Source organism: Ranitomeya imitator, chromosome 8, assembly GCF_032444005.1.
Source record: "Ranitomeya imitator isolate aRanImi1 chromosome 8, aRanImi1.pri, whole genome shotgun sequence".
Classification (NCBI taxonomy): Eukaryota; Metazoa; Chordata; class Amphibia; order Anura; family Dendrobatidae; genus Ranitomeya; species Ranitomeya imitator.
The window spans coordinates 58,840,419-58,855,084 of NC_091289.1; the positions used below are offsets into that span (position 1 = coordinate 58,840,419).

Genomic DNA, 14,666 nt, shown 5'->3' on the forward strand with positions numbered 1-14,666 from the left:
CACATACATTCAGGGCTGCTGCATCTTCCTGCCTTTGTAAGCGACATGCCAGCCCAGAATGTGCAAGAAAAATAACATATCACCAACCATTCAGCATGGGGTGATCAATCATGCTTTGGGGTTGTGTTGCAGCCAATGGCACTGGGAACATTTCATTGGGGGAGGGGGAATGGACTCAATGAAATTTCACCAAATTCTTGATGCAAAAATAACAGTCTATAAAAAAGCTGAAGTTGAAAAAATAATGGCTCCTACAAATATATAATAATCCTAAACACATCATAATCCACAATAGACTACCCCAAAAGGTGCAAGCTGGAGGTTTCACAATGGCCCTCACAGTCCCCTGATCTGAAAATCAGTGAAAATCTATGGCTAGACCTCAATATAGCAATGCACGCAGGACGACCCAGGAATCTCACAGAACGGGAAGAATTTTCCAAGGAAGAATGGATGGAAAGCCCTCAAACAAGAACAGAAGGACTCTTGTCTGGCTAGAAAAAGTGTGATACTAGTACTAACCATGCATCGGTCCACTTTCATTTTTGTAATTTTTCAAATGTAAAATTATCAAAATATATATGTCTGCTAAAATACATAGCAAATGTGTCATCTGTAACTTTAGCCCATTTAGAGATCTTTTCATCTTCAACTTGTTTATCTGTGCACAATAACAGCAATTTTGACGACCAGGGGTGCCCAAACCTTTACAGGTCACTGTAAGTGGTGTACTGGCAGAAAGCAGCAGCACACCACACTGCTTAGTGGCCACTGCCAAGTACTCATGAGTAATAATAGTTAAACGGAACCTGTCACCCCCTCCCCCCCCGGGCGTTTTTAACCCCCAAGGGTGGTTTGCACGTTAATGACCGGGCCAATTTTTACAATTCTGACCACTGTCCCTTTATGAGGGTATAACTCTGGAACGCTTCAACAGATCCTGATGATTATGTCACTGTTTTTTTCATGACATATTGTACTTCATGGTAGTGGTAAACGTTCTTTGAGTTTGAGTTTATTTGTGAAAAAAAAAAAAAAAAACGGAAATTTGGCGAAAATTTTGAAAATTTAAAATTTTGAATTTTTATTCTGTTAAATCAGAGAGTTATGTTACACAAAATAGTTAATAACTAACATTACCCACATGTCTACTTTACATCCGCACAATTTTGTAAACAAAATTTTTTTTTGCTAGGAAGTTAAGGGTTAAAATTTGACCAGCGATTTCTCATTTTTATAACAATTTACAAAACCATTTTTTAGGGACCACCTCACATTTGAAGTCAGTTTGAGGGGTCTATATGTCTGAAAATACCCAAAAGTGACACCATTCTAAAAACTGCATGCCGCAAGGTGCTGAAAACCACATACAAGAAGTTTATTAACCCTTCAGGTGCTTCACAGCAGCAGAAGCAACATGGAAGGAAAAAATGAACATTTCACTTTTTAGTCACAAAAATGATCTTTCAGCAACAATTTTTTAATTTTCCCAAGGGTAAAAGGATAAACTGGACCCCGAGAGTTATTGTACAATTTGTCCTGAGTACGCCGATACCCCATATGTGGGGGGGAGGGAACCAATGTTTGGGCGCACGGCAGGGCTTGGAAGGAAAGGAGCACCATTTTACTTTTTGAATGAAAAATTAGCTCCAATCGTTAGCGGACACCATGCTGCGTTTGGAGAGCCCCTGTGTGCATAAACAGTGGAGCTCCCCCATAAGTGACCCCATTTTGGAAACTAGACCTCCTAAGGAACTAATCTAGATGTGCGATGAGCACTTTGAACCCCCAAGTGCTTCACAGAAGTTTATAACGCAGAGCTGTGAAAATAAAAAAATCATTTTTCTTTCCTCAAAATTTTTTTTTAGCCCGCAATTTTTTATTTGCACAAGGGTAACAGGAGAAAATGGACCCCAAAAGTTGTTCAGTTTGTCCTGAGTACGCTGATACCCCATATGTGGGGGTAAACCACTGTTTGGGCACACGTCAGGGCTCGGAAGGGAAGTTGTGACGTTTTGAAATGCAGACTTTGATGGAATGCTCTGCGGGCGTCACGTTGCGTTTGCAGAGCCCCTGATGTGGCTAAACAGTAGAAACCCCCCACAAGTTACCCCATATTGGAAACTAGACCCCCCAAGGAACTTATCTAGATGTGTGGTGAGCACTTTGAGCCCCCAAGTGCTTCACAGAAATTTATAACGCAGAGCCGTGAAAATAAAAAATCATTTTTTTCACACAAAAATAAGTTTTTAGCCCCCATTTTGTTATTTTCCCAAGGGTAACAGGAGAAATTAGACCCCCAAAGTTGATGTGCAATTTTTTCTGAGTACGCTTATGCCCCATATGTTTGGGTAAACCAGTGTTTGGGCGCACGTCGGGGCTTGGAAGGATAGGGAGCACCATTTGACTTTTTGAACGCAAGATTGGCTGGAATTATTGGTGGCGCCATGTCGCGTTTGGAGACCCCCTGATGTGCCTAAACAGTGGAAACCCCTAAATTCTAACTCCAACACACCCCTACCCTAATCCCAACTCTAGCCATAGCCCTAATCACATCCCTAACCTCAACACACCCCTAACCCTAATCCCAACCCTAACCAACACACCCCTAACCCCAATTCCAAGCCTAACCCCAATTCCAAGCCTAACCCTAATTCCAAGCCTAACCCCAATTCCAAGCCTAACCCTAATTCCAAGCCTAACCACAATTCCAAGCCTAAGGCCGGGGACACACACAACGTATAAAAAAGGTCCGTTTTTGACGGACGAGAATCGCACAAATGGTACCAAAACATTAATCCGTGTGCAGTGCGAGTATGCGATTTTCTCGCATCAAATGATCCGTTTGACATCCTTGTGACATCCGTATGGCATCCGTATGGTGAGATTTTCTCACACACTTGCAAAATGAGCAAATAATGGCTGAGCCTTTCCTGTCACCTGCCCAGTGCCTGAGAATTTCTCACAAGTTACACTGATGGTCCGTGTGCTGTGCTATTTTTTCTCGCCCCCATAGACTTTCATTGGTGATTCGCGGCCGAGATACGCTGACAATCGCAGCATGCTGCGATTTCACTCGGATCCTGAACACTGCCGAGAAAATATCGGATGATGGGAGCTGCCCCATAGATTAACATTGGGACGAGCGCTATGCGATTTTTTATCGCATTGCACTCGTCCATATTACGGTCTAGTGTGACCCCGGCCTAACCCTAATTCCAAGCCTAACCCTAATTCCAAGCCTAACCCTAAGGCTATGTGCCCACGTTGCGGATTCGTGTGAGGATTTTTCCGCACAGTTTTTGAAAAATCCGCAGGTAAAACACACTGTGTTTTACTTACAGATTTAGCGCGGATTTCCAGTGTTTTTATACGGATTTCACCTGCAGATTCCTATTGAGGAACAGGTGTAAAACGCTGCAGAATCCGCACAAAGAATTGACATGCTGCGGAAAATACAACGCAGCGTTTTTTCTGCACCATGGGCCCAGCGGATTGGTGTTCCATACATTTACATGGTACTGTAAACATGATGGAAAACTGCTATGAATCCGCAGCGGCCAATCCGCTGCGGATCCACAGCCAAATCCGCACCGTGTGCATATAGCCTAATTCTAACCCTAACCCTGGATCTAACCCTAACCCTAGTGGAAAAATAAAAGTAAATATATTTTCTTTATTTTATTATTGTCCCTACCTATGGGGGTGATTAAGGGGGGGGGGGGGGTATTTATTATATTTTTTTTTATTTATTTTGATCGGTGTGATAGAACCTATCACTGCGCATGTGCCCGCCATTTTGAAAGGTGGCGGCGCACATGCAGAAGACGGACAGACACCGGGAGGGACACCAGAGGTTGGCAAGTATGCGTGAGTGGGATCAGACAGCGGGGGGTGAGATCGGACTGCGGGGGGAGCAGACAGGAGGACGGAGGGGAGCGGAGTACCGGACAGGACGGGACGGAGGCGGTGGATCGGTGGCAGATCACGGTCTCCAGCCATGGCCGCCGATATTGCAGCATCGACCATGGCTGGATTGTAATATTTCACCAATTTTCATTTGTGAAATATTACGATTGCTCTGATTGAAGGTGAAACGTCACTTTCAACAGCCAGAGCGATCGTAGCTACAGGGGGGCGAAGCCACCCCCCTGGGCTGAAGTACCACTCCCCCTGTCCCTGCAGGTCGGGTGAAATTACAGTTAACCCTTTCACCCGGCCTGCAGGGACGCGATCATTCTGTGACACAGCATATGCATCACAGGTCGAATTGGCACCGACTTTCATGACGCATACGCTGTGTCACAGGTCAGGAAGGGGATAAAACTTCAGGTGTTTCACAGGAATTTTTGGAATGTTTAAAAAAAAAAAAAAAAAACGAACATTTAACTTTTTAACAAAAAATTTACTTCAGCTCCAATTTGTTTTATTTTACCAAGGGTAACAGGACAAATTGTACAACTTTTGGGGTCCATTTTCACCTGAGTACGCAGATACCCCATATATGGGGGTAAGTCACTGTTTGGGTGCATGGCAGAGCTCGGAAGGGATTGACTTTTCAATGCAAAATTGACTAATTGAGATGGGACGCCATGTTGCGTTTGGAGAGCCCCTGATGTGCCTAAACATTGAAACCACCCACAAATGACACCATTTTGGAAAGTAGACCCCCTAAGGAACTTATCTAGATGTGTGGTGAGCACTTTGACCCACCAAGTGCTTTACAGAAGTTTATAACGCTGAGCCATAAAGAATTAAAAAAAAAAAAAAATCATTTTTTTCACAAAAATGAACTTTTCGCCCCAATTTTTTATTTTCCCAAGGGTAAGAGAAGAAATTGGACCACAAAGGTTGTTGTGCAATTTGTCCTGAGTACGCTGATACCCCATATGTAGGGGTACACTACTGTTTGGGCGCATGGCAGAGCTCGGAAGGGAAGGAGCACCGTTTGACTTTTCAATGCAAAATTGACTGGAGTGGAGATGGGACGCCATGTTGCATTTGGAGAGTCCCTGATGTGCCTAAACATTGAAACCCCCCACAAGTGACACCATTTTGGAGAGTAGACCCCCTAAGGAACACATCTAGATGTGTTGTGAGAGCTTTGAACCCCTAAGTGTTTCACTACAGTTTATATTGCAGAGCCGTGAAAATTTTAAAAAAAAATTTTCCACAAAAATGTTTTTTTAGCCCCCCAAATTTTTATTTTCCCAAGGGTAACAAGAGAAATGGACCCAAAAAGTTGTTGTCCAATTTGTCCTGACTACGCTAATACCCCATATGTGGGGGGGGGGGGGGGAACCACCGTTTGGGCGCACGAGAGAGCTCGGAAGGGAAGGAGCACGGTTTTACTTTTTCAACACAGAATTTTGGGAATTGAGATTGGACGCCATGTCGCATTTGGAGAGCCCCTGATGTGCCTAAACAGTGGAAGCCCCCAATTCTAACTGAAACCCTAACCCAAACACACCCCTAACCCTAGCCGGAAAATGGAAATAAATACTTTATTTTATCATTTTTCCCTAACTAAGGGGGTGAAGGAGGGGGGTTTGATTTACTTTTATAGTGTGTTTATTAGCAGATTTTTGTGATTGGCAGCTGTCACACTAAAAGACGCTTTTATTGCAAAAATAGAATTAGACTTACCGGTAATTCGGTTTCTATGAACCTTCCACGACAGCATAGGAGGATGTCTCCATTCCCTAAGGGGGACAGGAAGCACGAGAGGTTAAAAGCCCCTCCTCCCTCCAAATCGCCAGTGACTTACAACGGATACCATAGCACTAGCTACCTTAATGAACCCAGGATTAATCCAAGTAAAGGGAGGGAATTAGTGCTGTCGTGGAAGGTTCCTAGAAACCGAATTACCGGTAAGTCTAATTCTATTTTCTTTAGTCACCTTCCACGACAGCATAGGAGTACCAACCAATTCTGCACTAGATAGGGGGGGGGGGGGGTGACAATAGCCTGGAGAACTTTTCGGCCAAAGACTAGATTCCTATTGGACAATAAGTCCAATATGTAGTGTTTGGTAAAGGTATGTGGTGAAGACCAAGTTGCAGCCCTGCAGATCTGCTCGATGGAAGCGCCTGCTCTTTCTGCCCATGACGCTGAAGTAGACCTTGTAGAATGGGCCTTGACCTTGATTGGAGGAGTCAAGTTCTGGGCTAGATAGGTTTCATGTATGGCTCTTTTGATCCAACTAGAAATAGTGCTTTTTGCCACTTTCCTTCCTTTATTCTGACCCGACAGATGGACAAACAGGTTTTGATCAACTCTGAAAGAGTTAGTTTGTTCAAGATCGTATAGAATAGTCCGTCTAACATCGAGAGAATGGAACTCCTCTTCTTTTGGGTTTGCCGGGTTTTGGCAGAAGAAAGGAAGAATAATGTTCTGAGAACGATGAAAATCAGGCACTACCTTCGGCAGAAAAGATGGATCAAGCTGGAGAATTATAGAGAGTCATCTGTTATTATCAAGTAGGGTTCTCTAACCGATAAGGCTTGCAGCTCCCCCACACGTCTTGCTGTGGTAATCGCTACCAGGAAGGCAGACTTGTATGACAGGTGTTGAGGAGAACAGGAAGTTAAAGGCTCAAACGGTGCTTGTGTGAGCCCCTGAGGCCTAGATTCAACTCCCATGAGGGTATCATGGGTTGTTTCCTAGGCTGCGATCTTAGAGCTGATACCAGGAATCTTCTGATCCAACCGGTGATTGGCCAGATCCCGGTCACAAACAGCACTGATAGCGGAAACTTGAACCTTTAGAGTGCTGGGCCTAAGCCCAACTCTAACCCACGTTGAAGGAAATCCAATATTTGAGATATGTTTGGATGGAGTGGATCTGGTTTAATAGGTAGACAGAAAGCCGAGAAAGTCTTCCACACTTTAGCATAAATGGCATTAGTGACAGGCTTCGGGATCTTTGCAAAGTAGAGATTACAGCATTCGACAGCCCTCTAGCAGTTAGGACCTGGGCCTCAGTAACCAGGCCGCCAAGTTCAATCTTTGGGGATTCTGGTGCTGGAAGGACCCCTGGAGAAGAAGGTCGTCATCTACCGGCAGGTGAACCGGACCGTCTATCTGTAGTTTGATGATGAGATTGTACCAGCTTCTCTTTGGCCATACCGGAGCAACTATTTTGCAATTAGGATGGTTAGCACCTGTTCCTCTCGGATCTTTCGAAGGGTTTTCGCCAGTATTGGGATTGGCGGAAAGGCGTAGGCCAATCGGAAGATCCATGCCTGGACCAGAGCGTCCACTCCTTTGGAATTGTCCCTGGGGTTCAGGGAAGAAAAAGGCTTTGACCTGTGAATTTTGGTCTGAGGCGAATAAATCTACCTCTGGTAGACCCCATCTGTCTAACAACATCCTTAAGATTCTTCTGTTCAGGCTCCACTCTACTGGCTGAATGTCCTGGCGACTCAGGAAATCCGCTTGCAGGTTGGAAGACCCCTTCAAGTGGACGGCTGTGAGAGGTGTTTTTCTGCCCAACAGAATATTCTGTTTGAGATGTTTTTTTAAACTGTTGAACTTTGAGCTCCCCTGATGTCAGAGGTGAGCAACAGCTGTCGTGTTGTCTGAGTAAATTTTTTTTATGCGATTCCCTGATATTAGGCTGCTTGCGGCTAGGAGGGCCTCCTCCACTTTTCAATTCCCTGAAATTGGAGGATCTGGCGCTTGTTGCTTGATTCCAGCATCCCTGGAAAGGAGTATGCAAGATTACTGCCCCCCAGCCCCCCTTGCTGGCGTTTGTTGTATTCGTTACAAGGGGGGGGGATTGTGACCAGTTCACACCCCTGCGGATGTTTTTGGGGTTCAACCACAACACTAGGGATGCTTTTACGCGCCCTGGAGCATGTACTCTTGTTTAGGGATTTCCGTCCCAGTTTGCTAGGATGTGGGCTTGAAGGGTTCTGGAATGGGCCTGAGCCCAGGCAACCGACTGAATACATGCCGTCATAGAGCCTAGGACCGACATGCTTGTCCGTAGAGTCAGAGATCTGTCCTCTCCGAGATCTACGATCTTCTCTATTAACACTCGATGATCTTCCGGGAGAAAAGATTTTTGTTTTACTGAGTGCAACCTTGATTGGGAAGGTTGTAGCTGGGACTTCCTCAGATTTGGGAGCCACCCCAAGGTTTTGAGAATGTCGAGGGTCTTTACGACATAACTGTTGACGATCTGAGCCGAAGGGGCTATAAGCAGCAGATCGTCCAGGTATGGGACAATACAGACTCCCTGACTCCGGATGTGAGACATGGCCTCTGCCATTATCCTGGACAATACTCTCGGCGCTGAAGAAATGTCAAAAGGGAGTACGTTGAACTGAAAATGATTCATTTGTTGGTTGAACTGTATTGCAAACCTGAGATACTTTCTGTGCCGGGGATGGATCGGCACATGAAAGTAGGCAGGCGTCCTTTAGGTCTATGGTTGCCATGAAATAATTTTGACCTATCAGGGGGATAGCAGGCTTCACCGATCCCATTTTGAAACAGCAGTATAGGATATGACGGTTGAAATCTTTTAGGTTTATTATGACTCGCGCCTCGCCTGTTTTTTTTTTTTTTACCAGGAAGAGACAGGAGTAGTGGGTCGAACTCCATTCTTCGGGGGGGGGTACTGGGGAGATCGCATTTGATCTTAGGAGATCCCTAAGGCCTGTCATCACTGCATGTGCTCCCTGAGAGGTTGGAGAAGTAATCCTCAGATTCCGAGGGGGGGGGGGGGGGGGGGGAGAGATATGAATTGCATAAGAAGGCCCTCCTGAATAACACTGAGAACCCACTGACAGTTGGTAATGGCCCGCCAATGACGGATGAAATTTGGGAGCCTCCCCCCCCACCGGGACGGAGTCATTTATCCTGCTGTGGCTGCTGCTGTTGCTGCTGGGGAATGAGGATATTTTTACCTTTGCTATTAGCATAACTCCATCGCCCTGTTTTCCCTTCACCTCTTCTCTGAGGGGTATTAGACTGGGGGGCACAAAAAAAAAAAGTCTTCTGACTGGCTTCTGTTCTGGAAGGGCCTTTTTTCTATCTGTGGCCTTTTCTAGAATTTCATCCAGCGTGGGCCTGAAAAGATAATCACCTTTAAAGGGAATTGAGCATAGTTTAATTTTGGAGGTAATGTCACCACTCCACATTTTAAGCCAGAGGGCCCTGTGGGCGGAATTAGATTGAACTAAGGATCTTGCCGCAATTCTGATAGACTCCATAGAGGCGTCCGCTAAGAAAGCAGAGGCTTTTTGGAGCATGGGAAGAGAGTCCAATAGTTCCCCTCTGGAGGTACCCTGAGCAATGTGCTTTTACAGCTCGTCCATCCAACGAGACAGGGCTCTGGCAACACAGGTGGCAGCAATATTTGATTTTAACCCCGAGGTGGATGTTTACCCATGACTTTTTTAACAAGCTTGCCATCTTTCTGTCTAGCAGATCTCTCAATTGTGAGGAGTCCTCAAAAGGGGAGAGAGGTTTTCTTTGCTACCCTCGCCACCTGAATGTCCACTTTAAGTACGTCCCAAGAAGGGGAACCTGCCTCTAAGGCAGGGGTGGGCAATTAATTTTGCCATGAGGCCGCATGAGAAAGTGGGATGGTTTTAGAGGGCCGAACTAATATAATTACCGTATTTTTCGGACTATAAGACGCACCGGACCATAAGGCGCACCCCAAATTTGAGGTGAAAATTGCAGAAAAAAAGATTTTTTATATGATGGGGGTCCGTCTTATTGTCCGAATTTACACTATTTTACGGTAAAATTCTTACCTGAGGGCTGGCGGTGGCAGAGCACGGTCACAGGAGGCATGGTGTCGGCAGAGGTGGGGTGATGCGGTGTGGCGTGCACCTGAGCAGGGTCCCTTCCTGCTTACGTGGGCGACGCCATGGCCTGGTGTCCATGAGGGGGTTGCAGCAGTAGTGTGGCGGCGGCAGAGGTGCGGTATGGCGTGCGCAGGGTCCCTTCCACCGGTGAGGTGACGCAGCGGCCCAGAATGTAATGTGAGCAGCAGAGCCGGGTTGAATATCGGTGGCGGCGGCCATCTTCCCGAGGCCGCACGTGCGCAGATGAGTGCTCTGCTTCACGGGGCTTCAGGAAAATGGCTGTGGGAGGCCGCACGTGCGCAGATTGAGATCACGGCGGCCATTTTTCTGAAGCCGAGATCTAAATCTGCAAACTCGGCTTCAGGAAAATGGCCACCGTGATCTCCATCTGCGCACGTGCGGCCTCCCACGGCCATTTTCCTGAAGCCCCGTGAAGCAGAGCACTCCATCTGCGCACGCGCGGCCGCCACCGATAAACAGGTAATCAACCTGGCTTTCACACCAGCCGTCAGCGGTCCTCCTCAGAAGCGGCTGGCCGAGCGGTGCCTGTCAGAAGTGACAGCTAGCTGGCAGGCCACTTAAAATCATCAGGCGGGCCGCATCTTGCCCAGGTCTGCTCTAAGGGAAACCTGTGTTTCATTTCAGAGGGGGTGGATAGGCGTTTCTCAGGGAGCTCCCACTCCTGAGAAATTAAATCCAGGACATTTTTATGTACCGGAAACCCTATTTGTCTCTCTGACTTCAATCCTCCAAACATTTTGTCCTGTATTGATTGTGGGACAGATTCCTCATGTAACCCCATCATGTTACGTACAGCCATAATCAACTTCAGTATAATCAGAGGAGAAAAAATATTTTCTTGCTTCTGTAAATTTAGGAGACGAAGATTCATCCCATTTTTCAGAAGAGGATGAAAAAGGCAGAATCCTCAATTTGCATTTTTCTTTTTTTAGAAGGAGAATGACCTTGAAGCTGTGGAGGAGGAGGAGGATTGAAGGCAGCTAGAGAAGTTTGTACTTCATGCTTGACTAGGGCCCGGATTTCGCCAAGGAGGGAAGGCTGTTCGGCTCTGACAACTTTATCCGTGCACCCCTGACACAGCTTCTTCTCCCATAGAGAGGGAAGCTTTACATTGCAGATTGCACATTTAGGCGTCTTTTTGGCCGGGATTTTCTGGGCAGACTTGTCTCCCTGCAATGAGAGGGAGAGTGGTGTAAGGATCCGAAGAGCCCCACTAACCCTAGCCTCGGACCCACCCCACAACAGACTTACTGGAGCAGGGGTAGCGCTAGGCTCTGCAGATGCAGGGCAGGAAGCACCATCCATTAAGACAGGTGCTCAGCCTTACCTGAAGGTGTCTTCAGGCTGGTTTATATAGAAATAAATCCAGCCCCCAGTGCCGGTGAATCATGTTCCCCTCCTCCTCCCCGGGTCCTGGAGCAGGCCTCCATGTGGAAAGGCGTGCTCTGTGCAGCGTCGGTAGTCCTGGCAGCGCTAGGAGGGCAGACCAGGAAATCGATGCGCTACAGCGTGCGTTCCAGCAGAGAGCGCAGGACCGGAAGTGACGCGCTGCGCAACAATGACGTCACTTCCAGGACGCCGCACAGGAGAGGATGAAGCGGTGAGCTCATGGAGGCCACCGCCGGGGGATCACTGGCCTGCTTTACCTCCGCAGAGGCGCAGGTGGGCCAGGAAGGTCCCGAGTCCGGGGGAGACGGGAGCAGTATAAGGAGGAGGAAGGCAGAGCCTCGACCACAACTGCCCAGAAGAGAAAATACAGGTATACCGTATAGGTATACAGGTATAGTCGCCAGCCACGCAGCATACCAGAACCTCTCTATGCCCCATGGGGGACAGGAAAGACACTGGCGATTTGGAGGGAGGAGGGGCTTTTAACCTCTCGTGCTTCCTGTCCCCCATTAGGGAATGGAGACATCCTCCTATGCTGTCATGGAAGGTGACTAGAGAAAAATAGTTTTTGAGTCTCCACATTTTGATAGCTATCATTTTTCCATATTTTGGTCCACAGAGTCAAGTTAGGTCTTGTTTTTTTGGGGGACGAGTTGATGTTTTTATTGCTACCATTTTCGGGCATGTGATATATTTTGATCGCTTTTTATTCTGATTTTTGTGAGGTAGAATGAACAAAAACCAGCTGTTTATGAATTTCTTTTTTTGGGGGGGGAGGGGGCGTTTGTACCGTTCCACGTTTGAATTTTTTTTTTTACTTTACAACATTGCCCCAGGGGGGGGGGGGGGGGGCGGCGAGGAAGGGGGTGAGGCATCATGTTATAGGGTCAGATCGCTGATCTGACACTTTGCAGTGCACTGTGTCAGACCAGCGATCTGACAGGCATTGCAGGGACGCTTGCAAGCGCTTGCTCTGAGCAGGCGCTTGCAAGCCACCACCCTGCAGGACCTGGAAGCAGCCACGCGGCCATATTGGATCCGAGGCCCGCAGGGAGGAGGAGGTAGGAGACCCTTGGAGCAACGTGATCACATCGCATTGTTCCAAGGTCTCAGGGAAGCACTCTCCAGAGTTTCTCTCATCACACACAGTTGTGTGAGCACGGGCAAAAGTCCATTTTCTGACCATTATTATTATTATTTTATTTTTTTTTATTATTTTTTATTTTTTATTTTTTTTTTTTAACAGTGGCCAAAGTCAAAACATGTTGGCGTTCGATGAAGGACCGCTTCAACAAGGACCTGCGTCAAGAGAGCCATGTTCCCAGTGGTTCAGGTCAGGAGCAAGGATCCGAAAGTACAAATACCATCGTGTTCTGGCATTTTTAAGACCAGTCCTTGCCCAGGGAACGTAAGTATTTATCCCGTGCATTAGGTTGTGTTGTATTGCCATAATCTGTATGTTTCTATTCCCCAGGAGTTGTCGTCTGTTTAATTTTTGGTATTAATCTATTTTTTCCTTTTTTCACAGCACATGGAGCACTACTGTTGGCCCAGGTTTTGGAGCGGTCCTTCATCAAACAGCCACGGACCTGTCCCAACCATCCAGCAGCGCTGCAGCAAGTGGGCCTGCCACACAAACTGGAGACCAGGAAGCTGGTCCATCAGGTCTTCCCCTTTCCCAGTCATCTGCCACTGCCCCTTTTTTTGGGGCTCCTCTCGGCAGCGGCAGAGGGCATCGGACAGGTCCCTCATGCCCGAGTTTTTGCACTTGAGCTCAGTTTTTCACGAAGGACTCAAGGCTTTGGGTGACCGAATGGATATTTCCCTTAGCCACATGAATACACGTATCCAGGTCACCAAAAGCCTTGACCAAGTAAAAGCCGACCTCCCGAGGCCAGCACATCATTTTTTTAACCAAATTGAGCAGGGCACGTCGGAACACCTTACTCCTGACCTCCAGCTTAGTGTCATGCAGGCCTGCAACGCTGCTTACGTGCAGGCTAAGCAGCAGAGTCGGTATTTTCAGACAGCGGCGGCATATCCACCTGTGCCTTCACTGTCACGATTAACCTCAATGCCGACCTCTGCTGCATACCACTGCATGGCCACCTCTATTCCTAGCACTGCCGGACACCAGTACAGCACCACCACCATGCCGAGTGCTGTTGGAAAGCCCACCGTCACCACCATGACAGCCGCTGCTCCTGCTTGGACCTCATCCACTGACACCACGATGCAGCAGGACCCTGACATGGCCTTCCGTACCGCCACGATGCAGCAGGACCCTGGCATGGCCTTCCGAACCGCCACAAGGCAGCAGGACCATGGCATGGCCTTCCGCTCTACAAGCACTATGGACTCTGGCATGGCCTTCCGCTCTACAAGCACTATGGACTCTGGCATGGCTGCACACTCTACGAGCACTATGGACTCTGGCACAGTGCAGCCGGACCTTAACAGGTCACCCACCACGACAAATGAGTCCTCCGAGGCTTCCCGGAATCCGGCAATCCCAGAAAGGAAAAAAAAAAAAACAAAAAAAAAACAAAACAGTGGACTCTTAGTATTCCTCCCCCTTCACCTCCCAGTGTGTCTGTAATGTCAGGTTTGTCTCACCCATCCAGTGAGTCTCAAGCCTCTCATGTGTCAAGCCCTATCCCCGAACTACCAGACCCCTCAAGTTTCATTGCCCCTTCTCCTGCCACCCCTGCGTCGTCCACTGTTAGCCAGGCCTCACTGTTTCACACCCCCAGTTTACATTACTCTACCAAGCAGGCGCAGTTAAATTAAAAGTTTGTGTAAAAAAAAAAATATATATGTTATGTTTTGCCTCCAAATATGTGTGGTTTATTGTGTCTTTCGTTATCAACACACACCGTGCGCCGAACACTTAATTTTTGGCCACATCATAGCTCCAGTAGTTAGCAAATAAATGACTGCAGCTTTGTGTGTCTTTAGTATAGAGATACGAGGTGGGCCAAAAAAATAATTAATGTATTATCTCCATAATCTCTTCCTTTAGTCTGTGACTAGTGTTGCAGACTGAAGAGAAAATGGCGGAAATACAATGCAGAACTATACTCAACAGGTCAGGTGTCCAAAAACTCATTAGTTAGGACACCTGACCTGGTGAGTAGAGAACTGCCTTGTATAACCTCCATTTTCTCGTCTGTGTACGTAATATTCCACACAAAGAGAAGGGACGATGGTGGTCATAAACACGGCATATCTATGCTCACCTGTACATGTGTCAGAAATAGTGAATTCATGAGGCTGTTATATGTGCATCATGAATTCATTATTTCTGACACCTGACTTGACGAGTGTAGATTTGTTTTGTATGACAGTCTGTGTCCAAAGGATACTGCATAGCAGAACAGAATCAGGACGCAATGATGTCAATAACCTTACCACTAAAGCAACATGGCTGCCG

The 14,666-nt window shown here is 47.1% G+C and overlaps 1 protein-coding gene across 2 annotated transcripts in view; it reads right to left on the reverse strand.

Moving 5' to 3' along the window:
• SYNGR1 (synaptogyrin 1) overlaps positions 1-14,666 on the reverse strand; it is a 116,876-nt gene that overhangs the window by 27,245 nt on the left and 74,965 nt on the right. The window lies entirely within an intron of this gene.